Consider the following 13118-nt stretch of genomic DNA (forward strand, 5'->3'; position numbering starts at 1 on the left):
AACCCACAAAATTACAATTATCTTATATTAGACAAAGACACCAAAAACATGCATTGGAGTAAAGATAGCCTCTTCAACAAATGGTGCTGGGAAAATTGGAAATCCATATGCAGCAAAATGAAATTAAACCCCTATCTCTCACCAAGCACAAAACTCAACTGAAAGTGGATCAAGGACCTAGGAATTAAAGCAGAGACTCTCTGTCTAATAGAAGAAAAAGTAGGCCCTAATCTTCCTCATGTGGGATTAGGCCCCATCTTCCTTAATAAGACTCCTGTAGTGCAAGAATTAAAACCAAGAATCAATAAATGGGATGGACTCAAACTAAAAAGTTTCTTCTCAGCAAAAGAAATAATCTGTGAGGTGAACAGAGAGCCTACATCTTGAGAGCAATTTTTTACCCCTTACACATCAGATAGAGCACTAATCTCTAGGGTATATAAAGAACTCAAAAAGCTAAACACACACACACACACACACACACACACACACACACAAAATAACCCAATCAATAAATGGGCCAAGGTCATGAACAGACATTTCTCAGAAGAGGATATTCAATCAATCAACGAATATATGAAAAATGTTCATCATCTCTAGCAATGAGAGAAATGCAAATCAAAACTACTCTAAGATACCATCTCACTCCAGTCAGAATGGCAGCTATTATGAAGACAAACAACAATAAGTGTTGGCAAAAAAGTGGGGGAAACTCACACTCATACATTGCTGGTGAGGTTGCAAATTGGTGCAGCCAATATGGAAAGCAGTATGGAGATTTCTTGGAAAACTGAGAATGGAACCACCATTTGACCCAGCTTTCCCTTTCTTCATTGTATACTCAAAGGTCTTAAAAACATCATACTAAAGGAACACAGCCACATCAATATTTGCAGTTGCACAATTCACAATAGCTAAACTGTGGAACCAACCTAGATGCCCTTCAGTAGATAAATGGATTAAAAAGTGTGGCATATATACAAAATAGAATATTACTCAACAATACAAGAGAATAAAATCGTGGCATTTGCAGGTAAATGGATGGAGTTGGAGAAGATAATGCTAAATGAAGTTAGCCAATCCCCAAAAAACAAATGGCTAATGTTTTCTCTGATATAAGGAGGCTGACTCATAGTGGGGTAGGGAGGGGGAGCATGGGAGGAATAGATGAACTCTAGATAGGGCAGAAGGGTAGGAGGAAAAGGAAGGGCGCAGGGGGTTAGCAAGGATGGTGGAATGTAATGGACATCATTATCCAAAGTAAATGTATGAAGACATAAACTGGTGTCAACATACTTTCTATACAACCAGAGATATGAAAAATTGTGTTCTATATGTATAATAAGAATTTTGATGCATTCTGCTGCCATGTATTTAAAATTAAAAGCAATTAAAAGAAAAAAAGAGAAATAGCAATGGGCTGAGCACGGTGGCACACTCCTGTAATCCCAACAGCCTTGGAGGCTGAGGTAATAAGATCCAAGTTCAACGCCAGCCCCAGGACCTTAGCAAAGCCATAAACAACTTAGCAAGACCCTGTCTCAAAATAAAAAAAGGGCTGAGGATGTGGCTCAGTGGTTAAGTGCCCCTGGGGTCAATTCCTGGTAAAAAACAAACAAAGAAACAAAAAACAATGTAAGCATACTATTTGCCAATGTGCAGATAAATCCCACAGACATAACCAAAATATTTGACAGTCATTTACTTTAAGCAATATTTGTTTTTGGTTTGGGAGTGGAGTGGCCAAGGGAATCATAATTTACTGTATGTATTGTAGAATTTTGCTTTTTAAACTATATTCACTTAAACAGAAATCAAACAAATTCATTTGAGGTTTTAAAATTCATAGTCCTGGCCACATCCTAGAAAATTCCTGTTTATTTTGTTTGGGGGAAAGAATCTATATTTTATTTTATATTTATTTATTTATGTAGGTACTAGGGTTCTAACCCAGGCCACTTTATCACTAAGCCACATTCCCAACCCTTTTTATTTTTTTATTGAGACAGGGTCTCACTATGTTGCTTAGGGCCTTGCTAAATTGCTGAGGCTGGCTTTGAACTTGTGACCCTACTATATGAGCCTCCCAACTCACTGGGATTACAGGTGGGTGTCACTGTGCTTGCTTTACAATCTGTATTTTATTTTTTATTACTTTTTAAAAATGTTTACTTTTTAGTTGTAGTTGGACATAATACCTTTATTCCGTTCATTTAGTTTTATGTGGTGCTGAGGATCGAACCCAGGGCCCTGCACGTGCTAGATGAGCTCTGTACCTCTGAGCCACAATCCCAGGCCCTACAATCTGCATTTTAAATGAACACCTAAACTTTGATTAATATTACTACAGCCCATTTTACATACTTACTGCAAGTATAACTTTTCAAAGGAACTTTTAGTGGTTTTAAGTTTTTCCTCTACTTTCACAGTCTTCATCCCTTCCTTGGCCTCAATTTTCCTGATACTATAGTTATATATCTGCCATTTAAAAGCATCTGTCCTTAAGGTATTTATTTTCAATGTGCCTCCTTGTATAATTTAAGCTCATCTGAGAACTCCCTATAAAGTCACATTATCTTTAGACCCATTTTTTTTCTTTTTCATAGAGATTGTTTTTAGTTGTATAGTGAGAATTCCATTCTTGAGAATTTCCAAACATTTTAATATAGTTTCCCTCTTAGGATCTCAGTCCATGGGTCCATAAACTTTCCCTGAACTTAAGTTACTTAGACAATCAGAAGTTGCTTGATTTTTTAAAATGTCTTCTTTACTTTAAATTTAAGAATTACATCTCAGTTTAATTCTTCCCTTATGATGTTACAGGACAGAATAATATATGGTTTCACTGCTTCTTTAGGACATCACATCAAAATCTTCCACTGCAAAATTTACACATGGGAGGTTTCCCTCTGATGGATTAATATAACCTAACCCCTGACCTACATGCTGATTTTAAATGAGAAATGCTGAATGATTCCAAAACATGCATTTTAAATTAGAAGCTAAATACCCAGCTAAGAATTAAAAATCCTAACTGAAAATTTGGAGAAATAAATATTTTATTTAATGAATATTCTTTAAATTTTTAGTATAAAATTCTCATTAATGATTATTAAACACCCAAAAAGAAATTTAACAAAAACAAAATACTACTTCTAATTAATACTTTAGTTATACTTGTATCTTCCTTGGTTAGTAAGTTTTACTCTGTGTGTGTGTGTACCCATGTGTGTGGTGTTGGGAATCAAAGCTAAGGCCTCATGTATGCTAGGCAGGCCTCGTACCACTACCACTGAGCCCAGTGAAAAATTATACTATTTTTTAACATGTAATATTCCATAATGCACATGAAGGAATGGGTTAAACAAGAAATCAAGCTGAGGTAATGTACTTCTGATGTTTGAGGTATCTTTGCTTGAATTAATAATTTTTAATGATCCTTTTATTTTCACATTAAACATAATTTTGCAATCTCTTACATTGAGACAGTTATGTAATTTCTTTCACATTCTTCATTTGAATACATTAAATTAGTATCATATCCATTATACACTGTGAGCACTCATGAACTATGTTTTCAAATGACATTTTATTTCTATGGTAAAATCATGAATAAGAGGACAGAGAAATACAATCAGGAACAAAGACTAATTTAAATTACTTTGAATATCTTGCATAGTACAAATAGATTGCCTTTATAAATCTTCAATAACAACATAATTGAATCAACAGTATGTGTATTTAATTAGAAACTATTTCAAACACCCCAGCTACAGACCAATATTCCAATCAATTAATACACATCTATTTGAAAGGATTCAGCTAAAGTTAATTATTACATTTTTATTAATATGGCTCAGTAATATCACTGTGACACCTCTTGAATTCTACTCTGATTTTAAATTATGAGAGATCTAAGTAATATTTATCTGTTACTTTTGTTTTCCTTTCCAGGCCAGATGGAGAAACTGTTGAGTAGCACACATTTTAACATGACCTCTATAACATTTTACAAGACACAGATTAATGAGATTTGGTTTCAGTGACTCTGAGAAATGAAAAGTGATAGCTAACCTAGGGACCAGAACCTACTCATTCGTATTTAAGGGTTTCCCTTACTGGCAGAGACAAGAGAATTGACATAGGCACCCCAACAGTTCTTCAACTGGATGAAGTGATTAAATTGCCTGTTTGGAGTGTTTAATGTCTGTGGTATGTATATTCACCCTGTATCTAAGGGAAAAGTGAATTCAAAATATTATATGTTGGGCTGGGGATGTCGCTCAAGCGGTAGTGTGCTCGCCTGGCATGCGTGCGGCCCGCTTTCGATCCTCAGCACCACATACAAACAAAGATGTTGTGTCCGCCAAAAACTAAAAAATAAATATTAAAAAATTCTCTCTCTCTCTCTCCTCTCTCTATCTTTAAAGAAAATATTATATGTAACTCATTCTATTTTTAAAAGAACAAATGATTTTTAAATATGTGCTATTTGACACTAAATAATAGTCTTTGTAACATTTGGATGTTTACATGGATTTTCTTATTTGTGGTCAACAAAACTGTATTCAATTCTTGAGAAAACTCAACTGAAATTCTGCAATATTTATGTGTTTCCTAGCTTAAACAAAAGGTCACTTTCCAGACTGAGGTTACTATGTGTGTATGTGTATGTGTGACCTTGAAAGATCTGGTTTATACAGATATATTCTGTATAACTTATTTAATAACTTATTTCTGAAAGAATTCTAAAATATTTTGACCAAACGTTAATTTTTTTCCTTCAAGGCAATATTTATGTAGTTATGAATGCAAGGAAATCATTTGTGACAACATCTCAGGAACCTGCACACACAGAAACTTCTCAAGATAAGAACTGCAGATGTAAGCACATTCTATAAAAATAGCAAATTATTATTATTGAAAAAAATTGGTAAGTCAATAAAAATATTATTTCAGAATTGAATTTTTAATATGTTTAAGATGCAAAGCAGTACATAATCTATATAGTTTATATTTTCATTAAAAAGTAAAACATTAACCTGCTGAACTTTGGAAGGAGTTCAATTTATTTGAAAACATTAATTACCTTCACTTATAGTCAAACAATGGCATGTAATATATATTTCGAACTGACAGTTTTTTAATCTTCTAATATTTCTATTCTTTCCACATTTTTCATTTTCCTAATTTTAAGCAATTTAGGTTTGAAAACTAAAAGGATTGAGTACTCCTATCTGTCACTAGATGGCGGTAATTCCAGGGTGGGTCTTATGTAGTAAAGAAGTAAAATGGCGATTTTTTTATGTATTGTTTTTTTTTAATACATTTTTTTTAGCTGTAGATGGACACAATACCTTTGTTTTTTTTTTTAATTTTTATCTTGTATTTTTTATGTGGTACTGAGGATCGAACTCAGTGCCTTCCACATGCTTACATAGGTATTGTTTCGCACCAAAGATAAACCTTGTAGTAACCTTGATTGAGATTTTAGTGGTGATGGTAGCATAATTAGTGTGTTGGGGGATGGGGGTGGAAGGTAAGATGGAGGAATGCGTGTGTGACTATATGTGTGTGTATGAATTTGTAAATTTGTGTTGAGGACATGGTCAATTGCTATATGAGAACTGAAATAAACTTAAGAACCCAAATTAAGAAGTAGAAAAAGGTAAATTTGCCATGTGATCAAGCAAAGAACATTTTCATTTCACATATTGCCTTTATTTGGAGACATTTGGTATTTGTATTTCAAAAAAAAGAATGATTTGAGAATCATTGTTTATGATGGTCATAGCACCTCTTATTAATAGAGAACCCAGACACATAATTTTAATATAAGAGTAGGTCACAACTTCCACTTGTTTTCTTTTTGTTCAGCTATTTTGAACAGAAAATGTATCATTTGATTCTGTAGTTTAATAAGTTGGATAAGTTTTTGAAGAAATATATTCTTATTGAGTTTGAAATGAACTCTTGAGAATTTTTTTTTTTTTTTTTTTTTTTGCGGGCGGTGAGGCGGTGTACCAGGGATTGAACTCAGTGATGCTCACCACTGAGCCCAATCCCCAGCCCTATTTTGTAATTTTATTTAGAGAAAGGGTCTCACTGAGTTGCTTAGTGCCTTGCTTTTGCTGAGGTTGGCTTTGAACTTGTGATCCTCCTGTCTTAGCCTCTTGGCCACTGGGACTACAGGCATGTGCCACCGTGCTTGAGAATCTTTAATGATAATGAGAGATATCAGTGGAAATTATATATTGTATGGAAAACCCACCCAGGGCAATAGAGATAAGTGTGAGTTGCTGTAGTAAAGGCCACATAATGAGAAATTTTAGTGAGTAACATGATGAATAGTTCATGATTAGAACAAAACTTTTCACAAGTCAGCATCCAAACAATGAAAACATGACCACATTACATTAAAGAGCATTACATTGTTCATTAACCATCAGTTACCAGTGAAAAGTTTCTTGGTGTATTAGATTTCCCACTCTAACAAAAATTACATTGAGACCTGACATACTGATGGGTTGAAATAGTTGCATATAATGAAGAATGTAACATGTTCTAAGAAAATTGATGTAATCAGATTTCATAGGGGAGAAAATCAAAGGCCTATCAGCTATTATAAAGTAAGGTGAAACCTGTTGAAGGTTCTGAAAGAAGAGAATTTTGGAGAGAGTGGAGCTTTGTGCCCTTTTAAGCAGCTGTTTTGCACAACCCATGCTGTTCTTTACACCTGCTCGACTTCTCCCTGAATTTAGAAGGATTGGGAGTTCAAGGAAAGTCACATCTCTTCTATCTGTTCTTACTATCAGGAAGATAATTTAGAAAAACTGAAAGGCTCACCTATATTTCTTATGACTCTTTCACACTATCCACCAGCCACATTTACTATTACTTCATGCCTCAGTGTCAAAGGCCATCCTTGCCCCAACCTTCCATGGACTTTCAACTAGCTAATTTCAACTGATCTTTCATGGTGGCTCAAGCAAGTGTCATATCTCTTCAGAAACTGTCCCTGATACCTGCTATTCGAATGTTACAAGAATTAACAAATAAAGATACAAGAAGTCCAGTTAAATCAGAATTTCAGATCAGCAATGAACAATTTTTTTTTGTGTGTAAGTTATGTCCCAAATATTGGGTTGTGGATATTTACTTGCTAAACCTGACAATATCTTAGTTTAGAGCTTTTTAAGTATCTTCCAAAATGCAATGTTTTATGGAATACATCGAATAATTCCATTGGAGAATGTCTTCATCTTTGCTTGTTCTGTGTATTGGAGAAATGAGTATGGTGCCAGGCAGGGTGGTACACCTATAATCCTCACAGCTGTGGAGGTCGAGACAGGACGATTACAAGTTTGAGAAAGCTTCAGCAATTTAGTGAGGCTCTAAGCAACTTAGCAAGACCCTGTCTGAAAACAAAAATAAATAAATAAAAATAAAAAGGGCTGGAGGTTTATCTAAGTGGTAAAGAGACTCTAGGTTCAATCCTCAGTATTAAAAAACAAAGAAAAGAAAAAGAAATGAGTATGGCTTTTATGAAATGACTGATTACAACACGTAGTTAGATTAATGCAAATTGGACTTCAACAGAAAATTCTACATTGTTCTTTTATGGCCTGATAACACTATGTTTGCATCTTTACTGTCTTCATCTTGTAAGTGTGGCAGAGGAATAGCCTATCATTGCTAACTGATAAGCATTCAGCATGATACAGCAATGTAACAAAAGAATTCCTCAAATTATTTCCCGAGAAAGAAAGGATTTATGCCCAAATATCATTACTTATCATTAGCAGTGAATTAAATTTAGTTTTTGTGAGAAATATAAATGTTTTTATTAGATTTCCTTCAGGATACCACTATGATTGCTAATCACTGAAAATACCACTAGTAACTCCTGCTTTTACTTAATAAGTGATATCGTATCTTTCAAACATTAGAAACAGATGACACTGCATTACTTCACTGCTGATGTATGTAATAGAAATGACACACTAATTAATTTAGTGCAGTATAAATGTACTAATTATTTATCATGGCTGACAATAAAATTATGAAAACATTCAATTACAATCAGTGGTAATTAATTATTTATTGATTTTACATTATGCACACATTAATACTATACACTTCATTATGCAGAAGAGGAGATCGTTTTTCTGTTAATATGCAGACATTTGAATTCATCAGTTTTATTTAAAAACAGAAAAATTAAGTTTGGGTAATAAGTGTTGATCCAAACTGAAATAGAATGTGCTTGAATATATTAGTATTAAGCTGATTAGAAGTCTCCTTTAAGAGACTGTCCAAGATATAAAAGCATTAGATCAAGATTTATTTATTTAAATATGCCATTTAATTATATATTTCTGAGATGAGCAGTGACTATTTTCTAGAACTATGCAGCTTTTAGATCTTAATTGCACAACCTGCACAATGTCTAAGAAAATATTGTTCATAGTACAAATGAAATAAATATGTGCTAAATGTTGATCTTGAAGAAAATAGAAGATAATTTTATGATGCAAATGTATTTTTTAGGTTTCTGAAGAACGTAGTTTCACCTCTATCTGTAGTAGTGAGCAAAACTTTAAGGCAAACTAAATATTTTGGAGGATAGCTTTTCATAAGCAAAGATAATTTTCCACATTTTTATTGGTGATTTTTAATTGTACATAATGGAGGGGTTTGTTGTTACATAGTTATAAATGTACACAATATAACATAGTAATTTGATCAATATGATTCTTCAGTATTTCCCCTTTCCCTTCCCTCTTTTCTCTTGCTGGTCTTTCCCCTCTAGTCTACTGATCTCCCTTTGATTTTCATAAATTCCCTCCACTTTTCTTTTCCCTTTTTCCTCTCTATTGTTAACATATAAGAGAAAAATGATCCTTGATCTTTTGAATCTGTTTATTTCACTTAACATAGTGTTCTCAAGTTCTATCCATTTACCAGTAAAATGACATAATTTCATTTTTCTTTATTGCTAAATAAAATGCATTGTGTATATATACCACAGTTTCTTTTTCCATTCATTCACTGATGGACACATAGGCAAGTGGCATAATTTGGCTATTGTGAATTGTGCTGCCATAAACATAGGTATGCCCGAATCACTATAATATGCTGATTTTAGTTATTTTAGACACACTGAGGAGTGGGATAGCTGGGTCATATGATGGTTCCATTCCTGGTCTTTTGAGAAACCTCCATACTGACTTCCATAAGTGATTTACTAATTTCCTGTGTCACTAACAGTGTAAAATGTTACTTTTTCTAAGAGATATTTTTAGAAAAAGGGTACCTTAGGCAGAGGAACAGTATACACTGTGATTTGGAAATGTAGGTTTAGAGCATATCATGTATAACTGTCTTCAGTGGAGGCAATTTGTAGCAGAATGGTGAAAAGAAATATAATGATTCATTGAAGCCTGGATGGGGTACAGACTGGAATAAGAAGAATGTCTAGAAGAAGGGAGTTCAGAAAGGAAAAAAATCCATTAGCATCACTCTACTAGATAATAACTTTTTCCTATCTTCCTATGGGCCCCAACTTAGTATAGTTAAACTTAGTATGTATTGTATATATGAATGAATTTTTAAAGAATGGAGTCCTAACTACAATAAGATATATTCCATACTTGTACAATTATATCAAAATGGATTCTAATGTCATGTGTAACTAAAAAGAACCAATAAACTAAAAAAAAATTCTATTTAGTGTAGGTCACTAGATGCAGCAAAGAGTTCATTTATTTCTTACAATGTAAGACTGTTTCTTCTGTCCTGAAGGCTTCCATTAACCTGGGCTTGATTTCAATAATATTACTAGAGCTAAAATCTCAACTGCTTCCAATATCACACCACAAACTATGGTTTCTTTTTTTTACTTCTGAGAGGATATTATTTCCATAATTGCTTTTAGAAACAGATAATGGATAGGCTGTAAGTGAAAGCAAAGAAGAAATCAACATCATAATTGGTAAATGGGGGGAAAATTAAACCCTCACTTGGCTATCTTTTTCTCCATTTGTTTTTGTGGGTATAACTGTCACCTAACTCTAAAGATGTAGTGATCAGGTTTCTATTATTTAAACAATATTCTTTCTGAAAGCATATTTTCTGTTAGTTTTCTGTGTCTCTTAAACCCATTATAATTTACAATCCAGAGAAACATGGATTATATATGCATTTATAGAAAATTATAGTAAAATATATAATTTATATACAGCAGACTCTTTTTGGCTTTCTGGTCCATTGTCAATATTAACAGTTCTATTTCAGTGCCTGGTCAGTTAAGATGTTAAACAATATTTCATGTGCTATGTTTAACTTGGATATAAACTGAGAATTGAGTTCTTTTATGGACCAGGCATATGTATGGATTGTTTATTTCTACAAATGGATTTATACACTTGATGGAGATGACCGGAGGCAGGATTTTAGATAAAAGCTGTCTCTGACAAATATGTCTGCTAACTCTGATGCCTACATCTGGAGGGGTCTCAAGTAGCTCTTGGGTTAAGTATGTCTGTGAGAAGAAATAGTGGATAGGAACTGGTGAAAACTAATGTTTAGGTGGAACTTTTTTTTTGTTATGTTTATGCAATCTGTACTATTCTGGAATCCAGACAGCATGAAAGAGTACAGTACCAGCCAAGGCTTCCTGTTTATTTTTGTATATAAGTTCAATTGAAGCTAAATGGTTGGGCTGAGTATGTTACTCAGTGGTAGAATTACCAGGTGGAGGATTTCTTTGTTTTTTGTCCTCTGAAAAGAAAGACTTCAGTCAAGAGACACAGTTAGAAAATACATAAAGGGTTTATTAATGCCTCTACATGGAGCAGATCGCCTCCAAGAAAGGAAATGGTCTGGTGTCTCCTCCAGGGAGAGTTTTTATATTTGACCTGGGAACATCCTTTCTCCTGTATTATGTATTTGGGTGGTTAATGCAGTTTCCCACCATCTTAGTGTGTCTGCACCAATTTCCAACATGGGCTGTATCCCTTTCCTCCAGACTGATAGAGAGCTGTCTGACTTCAAGAAGGAACTCCCTGGGTGCTATAATGGCCAGCTGGGTGCTGACAGGGGCAGAGCTTTAATTTCCTTTTCCCACTTCCCTTCTCCAAATTGCCTGGCATGTGGGATATCTTGGGTTACATCCCAAGCACTGGAGGAAAAGAAGAAAAACACTAAGTAGATGAATGATAAATGGACAAAATGAGACCCAGTTGATATTCAAGTGTTCAGATGAAGGATCTAGGCCAGCCCTCATTTTGATAGAATATGTTATTAGTGACTTATGATTTTTAAAATTCTTTATCAAAAATTAAAACTCAACAAACATGTGTATTTTATTCTGAATCCATTTGAAATGTTTCCATTTTATCTTCTTACATCATTGGAAATCATTAATAGGCAGTTGAAATAAGTAAGAAGTAAAGTAAGTGGGTCCTTTTCCAATCATAAAGCCAGTTCCTAAAAGTCTCTCTAATAGGAGAAATCATGTTTGAGGAACTTGAACATTTAGACATTCAAATTTAAAATGATCAAACCCATAAGTGCACCTACAAAGCTCTTATGACTCTAGCATATCAAGAGTCAGATTTACTGTAGCTTTTCTCCACCCATGACAAATGACTAATACTGAGGACAGTGTGATCAGTGTTAATTTATCATACTTTGTTCATAAGAAACTGTTCAGAACTTCTGTCTTCTTGCCCTCTCCTCTTTTGGTTTCAAGGAGAAGTTTATCATCTTGTTTCACTTTAATAATGGTCATTTGTATGTCAGTAGGTGGTAACAGTGTTCCTCTGTGTCTAGTGCACTCTTCAAATGCTCAAGGCCTTTCAGGTGCTATGATAAAGAGTCATTTTCTTAAGCCAAAATCTCGGAGAAGCATAGAACCCTGGAAGTTAGAGATGAAAAAAAAATTGTGCTAATCTTTGAAAAGCAACCCAGTTTAGCTGAGTTCTAAAACATACTGTCAAATCCTCTTGTCTTCATTTCTTCTCCTTCCTTCTTCCTAGAGTCCTGAAAACAATCAAAAGCTTGGGTTACTTTCCCTCTGCTTTTTGAATCCTTGCCTCCATCTTGAATATCCAAATGTATATTTCGACTTTGTCTCCTCTTCAATTCCCTTTTCTATTACCACTTATCAGCATCCCCCTTCCTATAATTTTCTAATTATTTCTAACTAGAAGAGTTACATTTTTTTTATATATTGAAATTGAACTTTTGAAAAAAATCAAAGAAATATGAAAGCAGTTAATAGTGAATGCACTTATCCTGTGACAGGAATTATTCTAAGCAATTTATAAATGGCATGTTGTACATGTCAACTTTTGCAATTTCACAGAGCCCAATGAAGATGATTATTATTACTATTATTATTATTGTTGTTGTTACAATTTTATCCATCAGGAAATTAAGGCAAAGAGTGATTAAGTATTTTGCTCAAGATTACCCAGCTAGACAAAGGAAACAACCAGGAATGGAAGACAGAGCCTACGGAATGGGAGAAAATCTTTGCTACCTACACTTCTGACAGAGGATTAATATCTAGAATCTATAAAGAACTAAAAAAATACACCCAAAATAAAATAACCCAATTTATAAATTGGCAAATGAATCAAGTAGACATTTCTCAAAAGAAGAAATACAAATAGTCAACAAATATATGAAGTAATCAAAACTACACTCAGATTCTATTTCATATCAGTCAGAGTGGCAGTCATCAAGAGTACAAACAATAATAAATGCCAGTAAAGATGTGGAGAAAAAGAAACACTTTTACAATCTTGGTGGGCTTGTACATTGGTACAACCATTATGGAAATCAGTATGGAGCATCCTCAAAAGACTAAGAGTGGAGCCATCTTATGACTCATTGGATTTGTTGTTACATAGTCATATATTCACACAATATAAGAACACCACTTCTTGGTATTTATCCTGAAGAATTAAAGTAATCTTACTACAGTGATACATTATATCCATGTTTATAGCAGCAAAATTCACAATAACTTAACTATGGAACCAGCCAAGGTGTCCATCAGTGAATGAATGGAAGAAGAAAACATGGCATATATACACAATGGAATTTTA

The sequence above is a fragment of the Spermophilus citellus genome (assembly GCF_964194105.1).
Source record: "Spermophilus citellus genome assembly, chromosome: X".
Lineage (NCBI taxonomy): Eukaryota > Metazoa > Chordata > Mammalia > Rodentia > Sciuridae > Spermophilus > Spermophilus citellus.